An 18,201-nucleotide genomic window follows, 5' to 3' on the forward strand; every position below is an offset into this window, starting at 1 on the left:
CATCTAAGAGGGAGATTCTAACTGCTAACCCTGCTGTAAGCATAAAAACTAAGAGAAAGAAAAATTGTGAGGGCTGCATTCATAAAATTCAATGAGCTAGACTAAACTGAAAGGAAGCTTTCACAAACCTCCCTCTATTCATTTCCTGTCTTATTTTCTCCTTTTGTCATTCACCTTTCTGCAGCCCTCTCTCCCCATAGACACCAGAAAATAGAATTAATTTAACACAGAGAGGTTTTATAAAATCATGAATAACTCTGGAGCTCCCACTTTCATACCCCACAGTTCTTTGTATGTTCCTTGTTTACTCAACAAGGACAACTTACCCTTACTAGGTCAGAGAGAGAGAGAGAGGCAGCTACATTTACCCATCTGCAACTTATAACAGTCATCCTTTGTTCTGGAAGGAATATAACAGCATCTTCCTAACTTTACTCATGCTTGCATAGTAGATGAAACCTGAGACACAGCTATGCTTCTTCCCCATAGCCCACCCCCAGATATAGTGCCAGATGATATGGGTGTTGACTGTGTAGCTCTATCTAAGGTACTTAGATATGGCCTCCATCACCGAAGCATCTGAGAACTTCACAGTCTTTATGTATTTATCCTCACAACACCGCTATGAGGTAGGGAATTGCTATTATCCCCATTTTATAGATGGGGAACTGAGGCACAGAGAAGATAAGTTACTTGCCCAAGGTCACACAGGGAGTCTTGGAAGAGCAAAGGTTTTCACCCAGGTGACAAGTCCTAAGCTAGCACTCTAACCATTGGACAATCTTTGCTTTCCATAGACTACTTTCCATAGACTACAGTACATTGCATGGTGTCAAGTATCAGGGGGTAGCCTTGTTAGTCTGTATCCACAAAAACAACAAGGAGTCCGGTGGCACCTTAAAGACTAACAGATTTATTTGGGCATAAGCTTTCATGGGTAAAAACCCCACTTCTTCAGATGCAACTGAAGAAGTGGGGTTTTTTTTACCCTCAAGAGCTTATGCCCAAATAAATCTGTTAGTCTTTTAGGTGCCACTCTACTCATTGTTGTTTTTATACAGTACACTATCCATGAGAGAAAACAAAACACTCAAGAAACCCTATATTTTCTTTTTTGTAAATTTACTCTGTGGCTTCTGGTTATTTCCTGCCTGAAAGATACAGCATTAGAGAGTGTGAAGGTATAAGGGTATAAGGGATAAAAGATCAGTAGCTGGCTGATTAGCCCCAACTGCTGTCCTTGGGAAAAGACCTGCAGCTTAATGGGCTGATGCTCATAAAAGGAGGAACAGGAAATGGAGAGGAGCTGCAATACCTTCCAGAAGCTGGAGCTACTGCTGTGAGGAAGTGTAATCACAAAGGCTCTGAGGTAAGAGCCCCCACTTTTGGGCTGAGGAACTTACAGGGGTGATGGACAGACTTGGGGAAGTCTGGTCTTGTTTTGTTGAGGAGACTTGAAAGAAAAGAAAATAAACCACAACAAGTGACCCTGCTGGAAATTGCTTTCCTGACCTGTGTGAGAAGATTCCAGACAGAATTCCCTCAGAGAATGTGTTGGCACAGCAAGAGCAAGGCTGGGTCCAGTCAGAAGAGGTGGCTATAAGACAGGGCCCAATCATTTGCAGCGTGAAAGACCAAGAAATTTAAAATATTGACTGGTGTCATTATTAAGGTTAATGCTGTATTAAGTTGCAGAGTGGAGATTGAAAAGAAATCTCCATTTTGTTATGAATACCAGAAGAAGCTGAGACTGACTTTGATACAGTAATTCAGTTTTTAGAATCAACATTGCCTTATGATTGTATTCTGGGCCTGATTCAAAGCTCCCGCTGACTTAATTTGGACTCTGGAATCAGGGCCTCTCAGCAGGTTTCAAAATCCATGGGTAAAAATGCGTGTGTCTGCCATGTTCAAGTCATTGCTCTTATCTAGAATGTTGTGTGTTTTTCATCTATAAGGACTAAAGTGGTGCATAGGGGTGTAGTAAAATACAAGGGAATGAGAATTCATGTTTTTCAGACCTGGCTAAAACAAATCCAGTTATATAGAAGAAGACATCTGCACCTTAGATCATAATTTATTTCATTAGAGATTAATGTCTCCGATCTTTCCCCACCCAAATTACAACTAATAGATGTGGACAAAATATATTCCTTTTAAATGCAAGATTGGTATTTCTCAGTGAGCAAAGTACCATGGTGATGAACATGCTATCAAAATGTAGAGAGAATGGGCAGGAAAAAAGAGATGTAGGCAGTGATAATGGGTCCAATGTTGAAATTCTGTAATCCTCTGCTCCCTACATCACAGGAATATGATTATGTATTTGTGTTTGGCAATATGGTCCAATGGATAGGGCACTGTACTTGAATGAGGAAACCTGCCATCTATTCCCAGCTCTATCTCTGACTGTTGGCAAGTCATGTCACTTCTGTATGTTGCTATTTCCCCTCCAACCCTACATCTGTCTTGTCTAATTAGACTTTAAGATCTGTAGGTAAGTGTGGTATCACATTCTGTGTTTGCCCAGTGCCTAACACAATGGGGCCCTGATCTCACTTTGGGATTCTAGGAACTACTGTATTACAAAATAATACTATTTGAAAAGCTAGAAGTACCAAAGGACATTGCAAGCAAGCTCTGCTTTGGGACTTATTTGCAAGGGGGGTTCATGGGATTTGTTGTGAGTGCCTTTGAGGAAGTGTTTTATAAGCTTGACACAACCAATAGAGTATTAAAATTATTTAAGGTGGGATTTTCACAAGAACTCATTGTTGCCCTAACTCAGCCCCCAGGGAAGTCATGGTAAAAACGCACTTGACTTTCATGGGATCAGAGTTGAAAATCCCACCCTTAAAAAAAAAAAACATCTGAAATATTTTTGTCAGATTCTCAGGCAGGTGTAAATCAGCATAAACTTTCATGGGGTGAGCTGATTTATAGCAGATGAGTGGCCCTTAGTGATTGTACTTTGTGCAACTATTGTTCATTACAACATCAGTATTAAAGATTATTTTTATAGGTCTCATGGGGTGCTTACTTCAATGAAGTACTTTTGCATGGGGTTGCATTGTCCTTCAATAATTTTGAATCATTATATTCTAGCACAAACCTGCCTCCACCCTCCTTTCCTTTTCCCCCCTACTTCATTGCTAGCATGTACCTAGGATACTTCTTGAAGACTCTGTATTGACACATTTTGGAACTGGACAGTAGGAATGTTTACATCTTATTCTTATTTGTCAAAAATTGATCAATGTCTTAATTGATGTAATACTCTGCTGTACATGTATAATTATATGTAATCTACCTCCCCTTCCTTGGAGCACACCCCATTAAACTGGGTTTTAACATTGCTTATGGTTTTGTTTTCATACCACTGAACTATACATACATACCAGTGCTGATTTTCACATTGAGTGGAGATTCAATACCAGAAAATCCTGAATAATTCGGACTGGGGAAGAATTAAAGTGAAAACTGTTCGTCCGTATTAGGTGCTTATTTGACCCCATTACCATAGTATCTGAGCACTTTACTGGCCATGATAACGAGGTCATATTCTGTGCATTTGGTCAGGAGAAGAATTCAATTGGAATTGATCTTGCCCCTGGACTTCCTTACCAATCATGCCATTCCAAAGCTTTGACTCACGTTCAACTTTTGCATTAAAATTGCCAAGGAGTATGAGCTTGTCCTCTTTGGGTATGGCAGAGAGAATTTGGTCAAGTGTGGCATAAAATCCTTCTTTGGTTTCATCAGTGTCAAAGGATGGAGCGTACGCACTGATGAGTGTTGCATGCTGATTCTTGGCAAGTTTAAAGTGGAGGGTCATTAGTTGTTCATTGATGCTAACGGGTAATTTCAAGAGTTGGTTGATGATTTCATTTTTGATAGCGAAACCAATGCCATCGATTTATATCATTCATCTTCACCAGCTCCTTTCCAAAAAAAAGAGTATAACCATCACCTCGTTCTTCAAGCTGTCCTTCTCCTCCATGTTGGGTCTCGCTCAATGTAGCAATGCTGATGTCATGTCTCTTGAGTTCTCTTGTCACAATTGTTCTTCGCTCTGGCCGATTACTTTTCAGGTTGTCCATCGGGGTTCAAACGTTCCAGCTTCCAAATTTCATTGTTTGGTTTCGACCGCAGTAAGGTCATCCCTCTAAACATAGTTATCCAGTCAGTGGGAGGCAAGGCAGTCTATGCTTAGGGCATCTTTTCTAGCTCTCCTCCACATGTGGGGTGAGCTGAGTGAATCTTAAAAAGGGCTGCTTCGTCATGGTTGCAACGGCTAAGTTGCACTCCTGCCTCTTTCCAAATGCAAAACCAGCCATCTGACAGCTTCCACTTGCATGCTGGTCTGTGACCAGGAGCTTTTGGTCATCACTGTCCTGCTCCCATTGCCACTCGCTGATGCATTGTGCTACATACTGTAGAAACATAGAAGAAAAGGATGGTCCCTTCCCCAAAGAGCTTACACTCTAAGTATTAGGTAAGAGAGAGTAGGTAGATAGCTGGGGGAGCACCAGGAAACAATGAGACAGTATTGGTCAGGAGGATCAGCATTACTCACAGAACACCAGGTGAGATTCAAATGAAGGTCCAGTTTTTAAATTGACCGAGTGTTTAGTGGGTTCTGATTCAGTATCCCATTCCAGAGATGGCACAAATCCTGGAATTTGCATCTGGGTTTAGATTTTAAAGTTCAGACCTGAACATCCCCAAACCTTGGAGTTCCATTAGGTTAATTATATGGTTGAGCTGATCAGGGAAATCAGATCTAGGTTGTCCATTTGGATTTTGAAACACCAGTTACATTTGGGATAGTTTTTATTTGTGGTACCACTCCACAGAGAGAGATATAGCCATGTTTTGACTTGGGCCTGAGTTTTAGTTTGTGTTTCTATCTCCCCCACAATTTAGGGTCTTCAGAGTAAAAATGAAACCTAAACTGAGGCCCAAATAAAAAATATGGATGTATCTCTATAATGTAAGGACCAAATAAACCTCATGACCTTTCATTCCAAGTGCAGGTGCATTTATTTGACCCACTTTTTCTAATATAAACACAAAGTAACATGTACATATGTTTTGGTAGTTTAAAAATATATAATCAGTCCACCACACACTCGATCCTCTCCCTTGGAAGAAGATGAGAAAGAAAACAAGCCCTATGTGGCAGATGTTAGTCATGTGACAATGCATGACTGGAAAGCGCACAGATTTACGGTAGTGAGGGTAGTATAAGAACCTATATAGAATAGAATTCTCTTATTCAGTTACACTGGGTAAGATGAAATCAGAATCTTGCAATGAGGCCTAATGCACATATATATTAGAGAGCAATGGTAAGGTTACTCTTGCATTGTTAATTTAATTTCCAGACTTTTGAGTGCTTCGTTGTGCACCGTTATCATTGCACTTATAAATTAAATGCAAAACAATTCATCTCTACTTTAACCTTGGCTTTAAATAATCTTAGTTTTAACAGTAAAATGTGAAAGACTCTTTCATTAATTAAGCATTTGTTCAGTACAAATTTTATTAGAATTGACTGAATTATTCAGAATTGACACCCAAAAAATTCTCACTTCAAACCCACAATTTGTGTTTCTAAAAAAATTATTGCAGAGAAAAAAAATGAGCTGGTGAGTGACACAAGAGGCTACTATTAATAGACATGAATGCTTGAGGGGTGTGTGTGTGTGTGTGTGTGTGTGTGTGTGGAAAATATATGCATGGAAGAAGCTATTTGTTCATGATGTTTCAGAGCCCAGAGATGTGAGGCATGAAAATCACTGACCCTCTGAAACTGAGAAGCAAGGCTCAGGTAGATGATTATTAGTGCTGTGTGATGTATTTTCTTCATGAAGCAAAAGCACTGGAATTTGCTGCCTTTTATGCATGCATGAGTGTGTACTGGCGTTAAGAAGATGGTGAATCAATTATTTTTTTTACCCCCTAGACCTTTGCATAATTCTGTGTCAGAGGAAAAATGACCTTCACTCCTTCCGTGCTCCCCCAAAATAACTGCGTTTTGCTTAACAAACCCTGAACCAGTGCATTGTGGGGGGAGATGGGCTGAGCTGGAATTAATGTGTTGCCTCTCTTACTTCCACTTGGCCAAGTTCAGCCATACAATAAACTGACCCCAATACCAGGGCCATAGAAGTAGAACTGGTAAAAACAAATTAAAAAAAAAAAAAACTTGAGTGCTTGTGGCACCTTAGACTAACAAATTTATTTGAGCATAAGCTTTCGTGAGCTACAGCTCACTTCATCAGATGCAAAAAACTTGTTTCCAATTACTGTATGCCCAACCACACCATAGAGCAACACTGATGTAAGTGTCTCTCTGATGAAGTTACGGTATTTTAATGGTTCAAATAAGGTTCCCCCTTTTTCCCTGCCCTTTCACTCCATACTAACAGAAAAAAATTCATGGTAAGTCAAAAGTATAAAGCTAAATGAAGTCACCAGTTAAATTTAAGTCAAAATTTTGGCTCAGGATTGTAAGAAAACTAGAACCAGTCGTAAGATTCACCGAATTTTTCATTTTGGCCAGAGTCTTTGAATTCACAGGTCTTTGATTGGTTGTGAATAACGTATGTCATATGACATTGGTTCTGGATCTCTGATTGGTCGAGTGTGTGCCATATGGTTAAGAAGGTTGCCATTGTGCCCATTTTTGTGAGCGGTTCTGCTTTTCATAGAGCTGATATAAGAAAAGGAGATGAAGGCCAAATCCTCAGCTGGTGTAAATCAGCATCGTGCCATTGACTTCTTTTTCTGCATTTTCTACATATAAATATCCATATGAAGATGCACTGTCAAGGCCAGAGGCAAGTCAATGCATGAATAACCTATTATGGCAGGTACAATGCCAAATGATCTAACATTTCCTCTGCTAAATAGTTCACTCTGAAGAAAGGTAATAGATGTCACCATTTGTCTTGGTGAAAAATATTGTTCTAAGGAATGCAACCATGGACTTGCTCCATAAGAAGGGAATTCTTGATTAAAAAGAGCTGCTCTTTCAAAATTGTATGGTGGGCCTGAGCCAAAGCCCAAGCAAGTCAATAGAGTGGCTCCCATTGACTTTAATGGGCTTTGGCATGGGCTGTGGATCAGGCATCTAATGGGTTAATATACATTCCTTCAATTAGAAGAGATTGGATTGCACTCTCTCTCTCTCTCCTTTGAGATTTCCCAAATTTTTTTTATCCTAATTAATTCCCCAAAGACACTTTTGAGTTTGATAGAAATTACATTATGAATATATTTCCCACTGTTTTGCAGAATAACTCCCAGAAGCCATGCAAGTCATGAGAGGACCACCTACAGTAATGAAAGGATGCAATCTCTTTGGAGCATTTGATATAGCTATCCCGAATGATTCTTCCCATGGGGTGTGTGTGCAGGAAGGAGGGAGGGAGGGGGGCATCACTTCTGTTAAAAGGTAATATTTGTGCCTGTCTGTCTTAAATCACTATTCCGTGATAAATATTATGCTTCCCTCACTGCCTGTATTATGGTTTCACAGTTCAAAAATAGGAATGGGGAATAACTATTGATTTGTTCTGTAGTTCTTATTTCTACTTCATCACATTTACATATCATGCTACTTGTATGTTCCTTCCTGGGACATTATAATGTCCATTCTCTCTCTCAACCCCACTACAGAATTCATCAGAATGTTATACAAAACACCCCATGGTTTCAAATGGGTTCATTTCCAAGGCACATCTGTGAGGAATATAAACATAAAAGCCAATGACAAGATGCTCAGTTGGTGTAAATCAGTATAGCTCTATTTACTATTGGAGCTACACCAATTTACATCAGCTGAGGATCTGGCCCAGAACCTCAGCAATAACTTGTATTTCCAGCCCAGCTAAAACACTAACATTCTTGCTTACTTGGAAACAAAGGACCCTTTATACGAGCCAGACTCTTCTGAATTGTTTAATTATAGAGAGCCAAATGCCCCTCTCAGTTTGATTGACTCACTTCAGTGGTATGATCCCAGTGTAAAAGAGAGAAGAATCTGGACCATGGTTGATTAAGCATAGAACAAAGGCTGATGGAGGAGTGTCCCAGCCCAAGGTAATCCTCTCTCTGCAGCTGACCAACTCTTCTGGAAAGGGTAGAGGAATCAGAGCCCTGGTGTTAACATTTTGAATGCCAGTGAAAATAAGGCAGGATCAGAGGTTAACAGAGGGAAATAACAAGTTAAACATTACTTAGACCAGTTAGATGCCTTCAAGTCATCAGAGCCTGATGAAATACCTCCTAGAATACTCCAGAAGCTGACTGAGGAGATATCTGAGCCATTAGTGATTATCTTCAAAAAATCATGAAAGACAAGAGATTCCAGAGGACAGGAAAAGGACTAATATAGTGCCAATCTACAAAAAGGGGGGAAAGGACAACTCAGGGAATTACAAGCCAATCAACTTAACTTCAGTACCTGAAAAGATAATGAAGAAAATAATTAAGCGATCAATTTGCAAACACTTAGAAGATAATAAGGTGATAAGTAACAGTAAGCATGGATTTGGCACGAACAAATTCATAGAATCATAGAATATCAGGGTTGGAAGGGACCCCAGAAGGTCATCTAGTCCAACCCCCTGCTCAAAGCAGGACCAATTCCCAGTTAAATCATCCCAGCCAGGGCTTTGTCAAGCCTGACCTTAAAAACCTCTAAGGAAGGAGATTCTACCACCTCCCTAGGTAACGCATTCCAGTGTTTCACCACCCTCTTAGTGAAAAAGTTTTTCCTAATATCCAATCTAAACCTCCCCCACTGCAACTTGAGACCATTACTCCTCGTTCTGTCATCTGCTACCATTGAGAACAGTCTAGAGCCATCCTCTATGGAACCCCCTTTCAGGTAGTTGAAAGCAGCTATCAAATCCCCCCTCATTCTTCTCTTCTGCAGGCTAAACAATCCCAGCTCCCTCAGCCTCTCCTCATAACTCATGTGTTCCAGTCCCCTAATCATTTTTGTTGCCCTTCGCTGGACTCTCTCCAATTTATCCACATCCTTCTTGAAGTGTGGGGCCCAAAACTGGACACAGTACTCCAGATGAGGCCTCACCAATGTCGAATAGAGGGGAACGATCACGTCCCTCGATCTGCTCGCTATGCCCCTACTTATACATCCCAAAATGCCATTGGCCTTCTTGGCAACAAGGGCACACTGCTGACTCATATCCAGCTTCTCGTCCACTGTCACCCCTAGGTCCTTTTCCGCAGAACTGCTGCCTAGCCATTCGGTCCCTAGTCTGTAGCTGTGCATTGGGTTCTTCCGTCCTAAGTGCAGGACCCTGCACTTATCCTTATTGAACCTCATCAGATTCCTTTTGGCCCAATCTTCCAATTGGTCTAGGTCCTTCTGTATCCTATCCCTCCCCTCCAGCGTATCTACCACTCCTCCCAGTTTAGTATCATCCGCAAATTTGCTGAGAGTGCAATCCATACCATCCTCCAGATCATTTATGAAGATATTGAATAAAACCGGCCCCAGGACCGACCCTTGGGGCACTCCACTTGATACCGGCTGCCAACTAGACATGGAGCCATTGATCACTACCCGTTGAGCCCGACAATTTAGCCAGCTTTCTACCCACCTTATAGTGCATTCATCCAGCCCATACTTCCTTAACTTGCTGACAAGAATACTATGGGAGACCGTGTCAAAAGCTTTGCTAAAGTCAAGAAACAATACATCCACTGCTTTCCCTTCATCCACAGAACCAGTAATCTCATCATAAAAGGCGATTAGATTAGTCAGGCATGACCTTCCCTTGGTGAATTGTGTCAAACCAATCTAATTTCTTCCTTTGACATGATAACAAGCCTTGTGGATGGGGGGGAAAGTGGTAGATGTGGTAAATCTTGACTTTAGTAAGTCTTTTGATACTGTTTCATACAACCTTCTTATAAACTAGGGCAATACAACTTAGATGGAGCTACTATAAGGTGGGTGCATAACTGGTTGGAGAACCTTTCCCAGAGAGTAGTTATCAGTGGTTCAAAATCAAGCTGGAAGGGCATGTCAAGTGGGGGTCCTGCAGGGATCAGTTCTGTTCCATATCTTCATCAGGGGTTTAGATGATGGCATGGAGAGTACATGTATAAAGTCTGCAGATGATACAAAGCTGGAAGAGATTGCAAATGATTTGGAGGATAGGATTAAAATTCAAAATGACCCGAACAAACTGGTGAAAGGGTCTGAAGTAAATAGGATGAAATTCAATAAGGACAAATGCAACATACTCCACTTAGGAAGGAGCAATCAGTTACACACATACAAAATGGGAAATGACTGCCTAGGAAGGAGTACTGCGCAAAGGAATCTGGGGGTCATAGTGGATCACAAGCTAAATATGAGTCAACAGTGTAACACTGTTGTAAAAAAGACAAACATCATTCTGGAATGTATTCACTGAAGTGTTGTAAGCAAGACACAAGAGGTAATTCTTCCGCTCTATTCCAGGGCTCAACTGGATTATTGTGTCCAGTTCTGGGTGGCACATTTGAGGAAGGATGTGGACAAATTGGAGAGAGTCCAGAAAAGAGCAACAAAAGTGATTAAAGGTCTAGAAAACATGACATATGAGGTAAGATTGAAAAAAAAAAAGGAGTTGTTTAGTTTGGGGAAGAGAAGACTTAGGGAAGACATGACAACAGTTTTCAAGTACATAAAAGGTTGTTACAAGGATGAGGAAGAAAATTTGTTCTTGTTAACCTCTGAGGATAAGACAAGAAGCAATGGACTTAAATTGCAGCAAGGGCAGTTTAGGTTGGACTTTAGGAAAATCTTCCTGCCAGGGTTGTTAAGCACTAAAATAAATTGCCTAGGTAGGTTGTGGAATCTCCATCATTGGAGATTTTAAAGAACAGGTTAGACAAACACCTGTCAGGGATGGTCTAGATAATACTTAACCCTGCCCTGAGTGCAGGGGATTGGACTAGAAGACCTCTTGAGGTCCCTCCAGTCCTATACTTGTATGAATCTATGGTTTTTCCTCCTCCCCACCCCATCTGAGGTGAACAGTGCCCCTAGGGGAACAGGAAGACGCACAGAGATTATCGCTCGTGAAGGTTGCGAGGCAGCAGATGAAGGCTTGATTTGTCTCTTCCTTCATGCACTTGCATATTCACACAGGGGCCAGACACAGTGAGGTCCAAAGTACATTGAATTGTCATTAAACTTCACCTGTATGCATGAGCTAGGTTTTGCCACCATGTCTGCACGTTCAGGTCTGGAGCTGGCTGGGAATTTTTGGATGAAGCTGTTTTTATGACAAAATGCCAATTTGTGAAATCTGAAACAGGAAGAGAGATGCCCCAACAACAGTCCAGTGGTTGGGGTATGACCTAGGATATGGGAGACCAAGTTCAATTCTCTGCTCTGATTCAGCCAGAATGGGGATTTTTATCTTGGATCACCTACATCCTAACTGAATGCCCTGACCACCAAGCTATTGTCTAGTATGGAGTGTGGGGTGTGTCTCTCCGAAAAATGTTTGAAATCTTAAAAATTTTCATGGGACAGGATAGCTGTTCCCACCCAGTTCTATTCAACTTCCCAATGAAGAATACTACTCTTATAGCAACAGGTGCTAATGTCACACAAGCCCAAAGTTTTCAGCTAACTTGAATTTACGAATTTCAGCTTCAATGGAAAATTGATCTACAAGCTGCTGATATCACTGAGGGACAAAAATAATAATGCTTTCCATTTTATAGCACCTTCTACCCAATGACTTACATGCATTAATTAATGGATATGCATAACATGCCAGGAGGCACAATTTACTTGTGCAATAGGTCAGTATTATGACATCAAGGTGATAGGTTAGACAAATCTCTTACTGCTTGGGAAATTGAGAGAGATTTGGGTCCTGATTTTGAGAGGTACTGATCACCCACAGCATCCATTGACTTCAGTAGGTGTGTGCTCAGCATCTCTGAAAAACAGATTCTGGGGTCCAGATCCTCAAAGGTATTAAGGCAACCAGTGGAAGTTAAATACCTTCGAGGAGTTCAGCTTACATGACTTTCCCAAGATCACAGAGGAAATCTGTGGCAAAGCCATGAAAAGACACCAGATCTCATGATGCCTGGTCCTGTGTTACAGTCACAAAACCTTTCATGGAATCACTGAAGTCAATAGGTTTCAGAGTAGCAGCCGTGTTAGTCTGTATTCGCAAAAAGAAAAGGAGTACTTGTGGCACCTTAGAGACTAACAAATTTATTTGAGCATAAGTTTTTGTGAGCTACAGCTCACTTCATCAGATGAGCTGTAGCTCACGAAAGCTTATGCTCAAATAAACTTGTTAGTCTCTAAGGTGCCACAAGTACTCCTTTTCTTTTTGTGAGGTCAATAGGACTTTTCTTGACTTTTTGAGGACAGAATTCTGTCCCCGGTATCTAAACAAAAAGTGGCAGGTGTGAATTACTTTTAATTAAAAGAAACATAATGACAGAAAACGTTTGAGAAGCACAACCTCTTGATCTTGCTGGTGTACTTATTTTTCAAACACCAAATTCTATTTTTTAGAGAAAAATGTAGAGAAAAGCAAGGCAGTAAACTTTATGATGTCATATTCATTCCAGCATCATAGCTGTTTTTTACTGACCACCAAGTAACTATCTCAATTATCTAAAATATTTTAATAGATCAGTCAAAATAGTGGGCAATAACAATAAAGCTAAAAGTGTCTTGCCTAATTAATGTCTATCCAGATACATTAAGTTCCCTGAAAAACAAGCCAGACACAGAACATGACATTAAAAATTTAGCATCCTCAAACAATATGGTTATTGCTTATTAATTATACTGAAGTGGTGCTACTAATTAGATTAATAGGAAGCATCGTGTATGTAAGTATCATACACAGATAGTTAAAATAAATCATTGTGTTACATAGTTTTTCTTTCTCCAGTTAAACAAAAAAGATCCATTCCAAAGTCAAAAATACACAATTATTCCTCTGGTACTAGAAAGAAGTATTGTAATTTTATCTAATTCCTAAAAGACTCCTCAAACAAATGTAACTTACTGTTCAGAGTGTGTTATCCACACTGGATATGAATCCCTCTAAAATGGGAAGTTGGCCCCTTGGCAAAAGCTGTAGAGATCTGTGCTTCTTAGCTCTGGAATTTCCCTTATCCTCTTCCTAATGGTGACTAAGTTAGTGGTCATTTGATAAGGGTATGTCTCTAGTGAAGCCACTGGATATGATTACAGCTCCTGTCAACATACCCATTCTACCTTTAATCTAGCTAGCTCAGGTCCCAGAGCAGTGAAATTACAGTATTGTGCTCTTCAGAGTGGGCCATACAAGCTCACCAGAACCCTGGGTAATTATTTGCAGGGCTAGCTCGCACTATTGCAGTCTTCCAGTACCTGAGCTAGCTAGATTAATGCTTATTTGGGGATGTGTACATGAGCTCCAATCCCAAACTCTGATTGTGGTCTAGACATGACCATAGATACTCTAGCTCTGGCGGAGTGAGCTTTACATTGCATCTAACTCTTCACTCAATCCGACCATGATTCTCCTGACAAGTAGAGCTATTCACCATTTTTTTTTAAACCAAAAAGTGTTTTAATAGAAAAAAGGCTTTTTCAGAAATGAATATTTCTGTGAATTTTTATCTTTTTTTCAAATATTATTGTTTTTCAAGACAAACCCAAATAGATTTGTTTTGTTTTGCCCATCCACTTTCCCTTTTTTCAGTGGGCAAGTGAAGAAAAGAATAAAAATCGGGAGAAAGGGGGAAAAAACTGAAGACTGAACCCACATCCAAGGTTTTCCAAACCAAGTCTAGGTGTGAAAAAATTGGAATAAACAAAAAATTGTGCCATCTCAACCTGTGTAGGAAAAAATATTATTTTTCAACATTTTTAGTTTTTTAGCAAAAAATCTTTATTTTGTTCCATTCTATTCTGTGTAGGTTCTTATGCCACCCTCATCACCATAGTATCTGAGGCCTTCTAGTGGTGCATTAAACAACATGACTGAAACTCTCATGTTTGGTTCAGTCTCTCTCTCTCTCTCTCTCTCTCTCATTCTTTCCTCAGGAGAACAGTCATTATGGAGATGTGGATTACCAATGTGAGGAGGAAGAGGGACAAACGGCACTGCCTGATCCCGCCCTCATTGATGTCATCAACAAAAATCCCACTGACCTCAGTTGGAGCACAGCTAAGGGCTAGTCTAACATGTGGAGTTATTCCAGAATAGCTATTCCAGAATAACTGCATGTGTAGACGCTCTTATTCCACTTTGACCATGGATCAAGTTGAACAGGAACAGAACACTTATTCCAGAATTACAGTGTAATACTTATTCCTGAGTTACCCCATGGGTGGACACTCTTATTCTGCAGTAAGAGTATCCGGAATAAGAGTGCCCACACATAGTTATTTCAGAACAGCTATTGCGCTTTAATTTCACAGTAGTAGTAAAGGCCTCGATAGTACTCATCACCATGCATTTTTGGACAGGTTTTCATGCCCCATTTGGGTCTTTTGTCCTGCCCTCCCACCCCGTTTCCGTTGGCGCCGAAGTTTGGTGCCATCGGCCATTTTGAAAGAAAAATGCATGCATTTGAATGGAGGAAGTGTTGTGTTTTGATACATGGAGAGCAGTTTAAAGTTTGGGTAAGGTTTATTGAAAAAAGTGATTGTGTAAGGAGAGCTGTTGCTAAAGGGCAGGTTATTAAAGAAAACAGAGGCTGGTAAAGGTATGCTATAAAAGAATAGAAAATGTGATACATTGAAAAATTTGAGTGAGAGACATTTGGGTAAGGTTATTGGATGTGATTGAGTAAGGAGAGCTGTTATGAAAGAACAGTGTGTTTGTGTTACTGAACACATGCATAGTGAAACATCCTACCCCACCGACTGTTGGTAGTGAAATCATAGCTGTTGTGGGCAGTGCTCCTAGGAGCTAGCCCCTCCTTTTGGTGGACCAATCAGAGGTTGTTTTACAGCTAGGTCACAGAATGCGCTTGTTGAACCAATCCTGTAGTCCCAAGATTTACAGAGGATCTTTACCTTACATTAAAAGCTATAAAAACAGGATTAAAAAGGAAATTTAGGAAGCACATGATAAAAAAGTGAATAAAAAAAAGCATTAAACAATATTAAAAACTAAGGCAAAACCTGTTTTGAGCACATGGCCAAAAGCTGGCTAAAAAACTATTAAAAGCTATAAAACTAGGTTTAAAAAGAAAATTTACTAAACAGGGAAAAACTGGTTGAAAAACATTAAAAGCTCAGTTTCAAAAGGAAATTTACTAAGCACATGATAAAAGAGAATAAAGCATTAAATATTATTAAAAAAGTGAATAAAAACATTAAAAGCTCAGTTTAAAAAGGCAATTTAGCAAGAACATGATAAAAAAGTGAATAAAAAAGCATTCAGTATCAGGGTAGATGAAAAGAAAGAACAGAGGAAAGATAGAGAGCACATGGTTGAACAGAAGAGAGAGAGAGAGATTTTTACCTTGCCTGTCTTTCTGTGAAATGAGGCAACTACACAGTCAGAAACTTTCAGACTGGTTATTCCTGCCTTTGAATTGGGCCAATCAGAGGTTGTTCTACAGCAGTGCTATAGAATTCTTTTTTCTGAACCAATTTTATAGGTCCAAGATTCTCCCCGCCCCCCGCTGTCCCTGTAACGGCCTTGTTCTTATCTAAAGAAACAGACCCCCAGCATTTTTCCCACCCTCTAGTTTATTTAGAAGGGGGTTTTCATAACAGTTAAAACCATACGCTTTTATTAACAAACTATTTTTAAAAGTTTTTTTCCTAGGTTATAGGCTAGCACTGGTTATTTTTTTAGTAAGCCCAATATAAAACAGGCTTTTGCAGCTGATAGCTGTGATTAGAAAGAAGCAGGTTGCTTTTTTACCTGCTTTTTAACAAACACAAGTTAGTTCCATTAAGTTTTGTAATAGAATAAAGCTCTGCTTTATATTGACTTAAAAAGACACAGCCCTTTATTTACAGGGGTGTTTCAATAAAATAGAGCAGGCAGAATTACCCCAGGTTTAAAAATGAAAGCTTAATATAACTTTTGCATGAATGTGTTAAAAAGGGGGGGAGGAAAATAAACCTCTCTCTAATCCACTGGATTACAGAACAAGGGGAATATAAATTAGCTGTTACAAAGGTTCGATGGTTTTCACCCTGGGGTGCTCTCTGCATCTCATTTATTTTTAATTGAAACAAATGTAAAAATGTTAAATAAAGGGATCTGTCTTCATATAGGTTTGTCTTTTAAAGTGGCTATTCCTTTACAAAACTTAATACAACTTTCACTTGTATTTGTTAAAAAGCAAGTGAAGAAGCAGCCTTCTTATCTCTGATCCACAGGCTTACAGAGGGTGTTTTTGCTAACAGCGGCTTTGCTGCAAAAGCATACTGTTTCAAACTGTCCTTACTTAAAAAATGACCAGTGGCAGCCAAACATAGGGGGAAAACATTTTTATTACTATACATTACTTTTATAAACAGGATTTCTGTGTTTTTAACCCTGGGTGGTTTCTGCAAACTCACATTTTATTGAAACACCTATGCCAAAGGGGCCACATAAAGAAATGTGTCTTCAGATAGCCTTATTCTTCAAAGGGGGTCTTCTTTTCTAATTCACTACCTTCAAAAGGCTGTTTCAAGTTGTTCTCACTAAAATCCCCATAGGGAAAAGCTTTTAAAATATATTTCTTAGTCAGGGTTTAGACCTGGGGTACTTCTGCATGCTCTTTTTTTATTGAAACATATGCAAACAGCATTAAATGAAGGAATGTGTCTTCATATAGCTTGTTTTTTAAAGTGTTTATCCCTTTACAAGCCTTTCACCTCTATTTGTTAAAAACTTTTAACAAATTGCTTTTATAAAGTAACTGGCTGTGGTTTTAACCCTTAGGTAATTTCTTTTTTTATTTTACCTTGTTAATAAGCTTAGTTACAAAGCAATGTCTTCTTCACATAACAAAAGAAAATGTTTATTTCAACAAGTATTTGGTGTAATTTTATTTTAAAAGCAGGCCTAGGGCTTTCTTGTTATGGTCTGGCCTTCTTATCTCTGATTCACTGGCCCACAAATGCTGCTTTTGTTGAAAAAGCATGCTGCTTCAAAATGTTCTTACTAAAATACGACCCAAGTTATTCTAAAACATAGGGGAAAACTTTGTTATCATGATACGTTACTTTTATAAACAGGTTTTCTGTGTTTTTAACCATGGATTGTTTCTGCAGACTCACATGTTATTGAAACACCTATGCCAAGGGGGTTAAATAGCCTTGTTTTTCAAAGGGGTCTTCTTCTTTTCTAATGCACTACCTTCAAAAGGCTGTTTCAAGTTGTTCTCACTAAAAACATTGGGGGAAATCTTTTTCTTAGTCAGGGGTTAGGCCTAGGATGTTTCTGCCTGTTTTTTTATTGAAACACTCCTGTAAATAAAGGGATATGTCTTTAGGTGGGTTTTTCTTTTAAAGTGTTTATTTAATAAGTTAGAAAAGAGGGGATTTTAGGCATTACTTCACAAATAAACACATTTTTAAATTGTGTATAGTGTGTGCTGGTCACCTTTTGTTACTGGGTCCTGCTTATTTAGATAAGAGCAAAGCAGGCGGCCTCTACAGAAAAAAAAAAAAAGCAGGAATCCTGGGCTACATACTTTAGCTTTAATGGTTAAAAAGTTTTTATGTTTATATAGTAAGCTTATTTACAGTTAAAGTTACTGTTCTTTTTAGTACAAGTCTTTGGCATCATTTTCTTTTAAAAGCAGGACTTGAGCTTTCTTATTTCTGATTACAAATGGCTTCCTTTTTCACATTGTTCTTACTGACTATGTTAGTCTAAAACTTTTTTGTGTTTGTAATTCCTGAACGGTTTCTGCAGGCTTACCTTTTATTAAAACACTTATGCCAATGGGACTAAATAAAGGAGTGTATCTTTTCAAGGGTTTATTCCGTTACAAGACTTTCACCTCTCTTTGCTAAAAAGTGGGGAAAGAAACAAGCTTCTTCTCTCTGATCCAGGGGTTAACAAAATAAGGGAAATATAAACTGTCTGTTACTAAAAACCTGGAGTTTTAAACCTGGGATAATTCTGCCTGCTCTATTTTATTGAAACACCCTTGTAAATAAAGGGCTGTGTCTTTTCAAGT

The 18,201-nt window shown here is 39.3% G+C and overlaps 1 long non-coding RNA gene across 1 annotated transcript; it reads right to left on the minus strand.

Annotated features, from left to right (window-relative positions):
• Positions 1 to 2,117: 2,117 nt before the first annotated feature.
• On the minus strand, positions 2,118 to 15,634 carry LOC140906335 (uncharacterized). Its single transcript, XR_012157071.1, has 2 exons — positions 15,534 to 15,634; positions 2,118 to 4,433 (listed from the first exon to the last, which is right to left on the minus strand). It is a non-coding gene; the product is annotated as an uncharacterized lncRNA (long non-coding RNA).
• Positions 15,635 to 18,201: the final 2,567 nt, after the last annotated feature.

This window comes from Lepidochelys kempii, chromosome 2 (assembly GCF_965140265.1).
Source record: "Lepidochelys kempii isolate rLepKem1 chromosome 2, rLepKem1.hap2, whole genome shotgun sequence".
Lineage (NCBI taxonomy): Eukaryota > Metazoa > Chordata > Testudines > Cheloniidae > Lepidochelys > Lepidochelys kempii.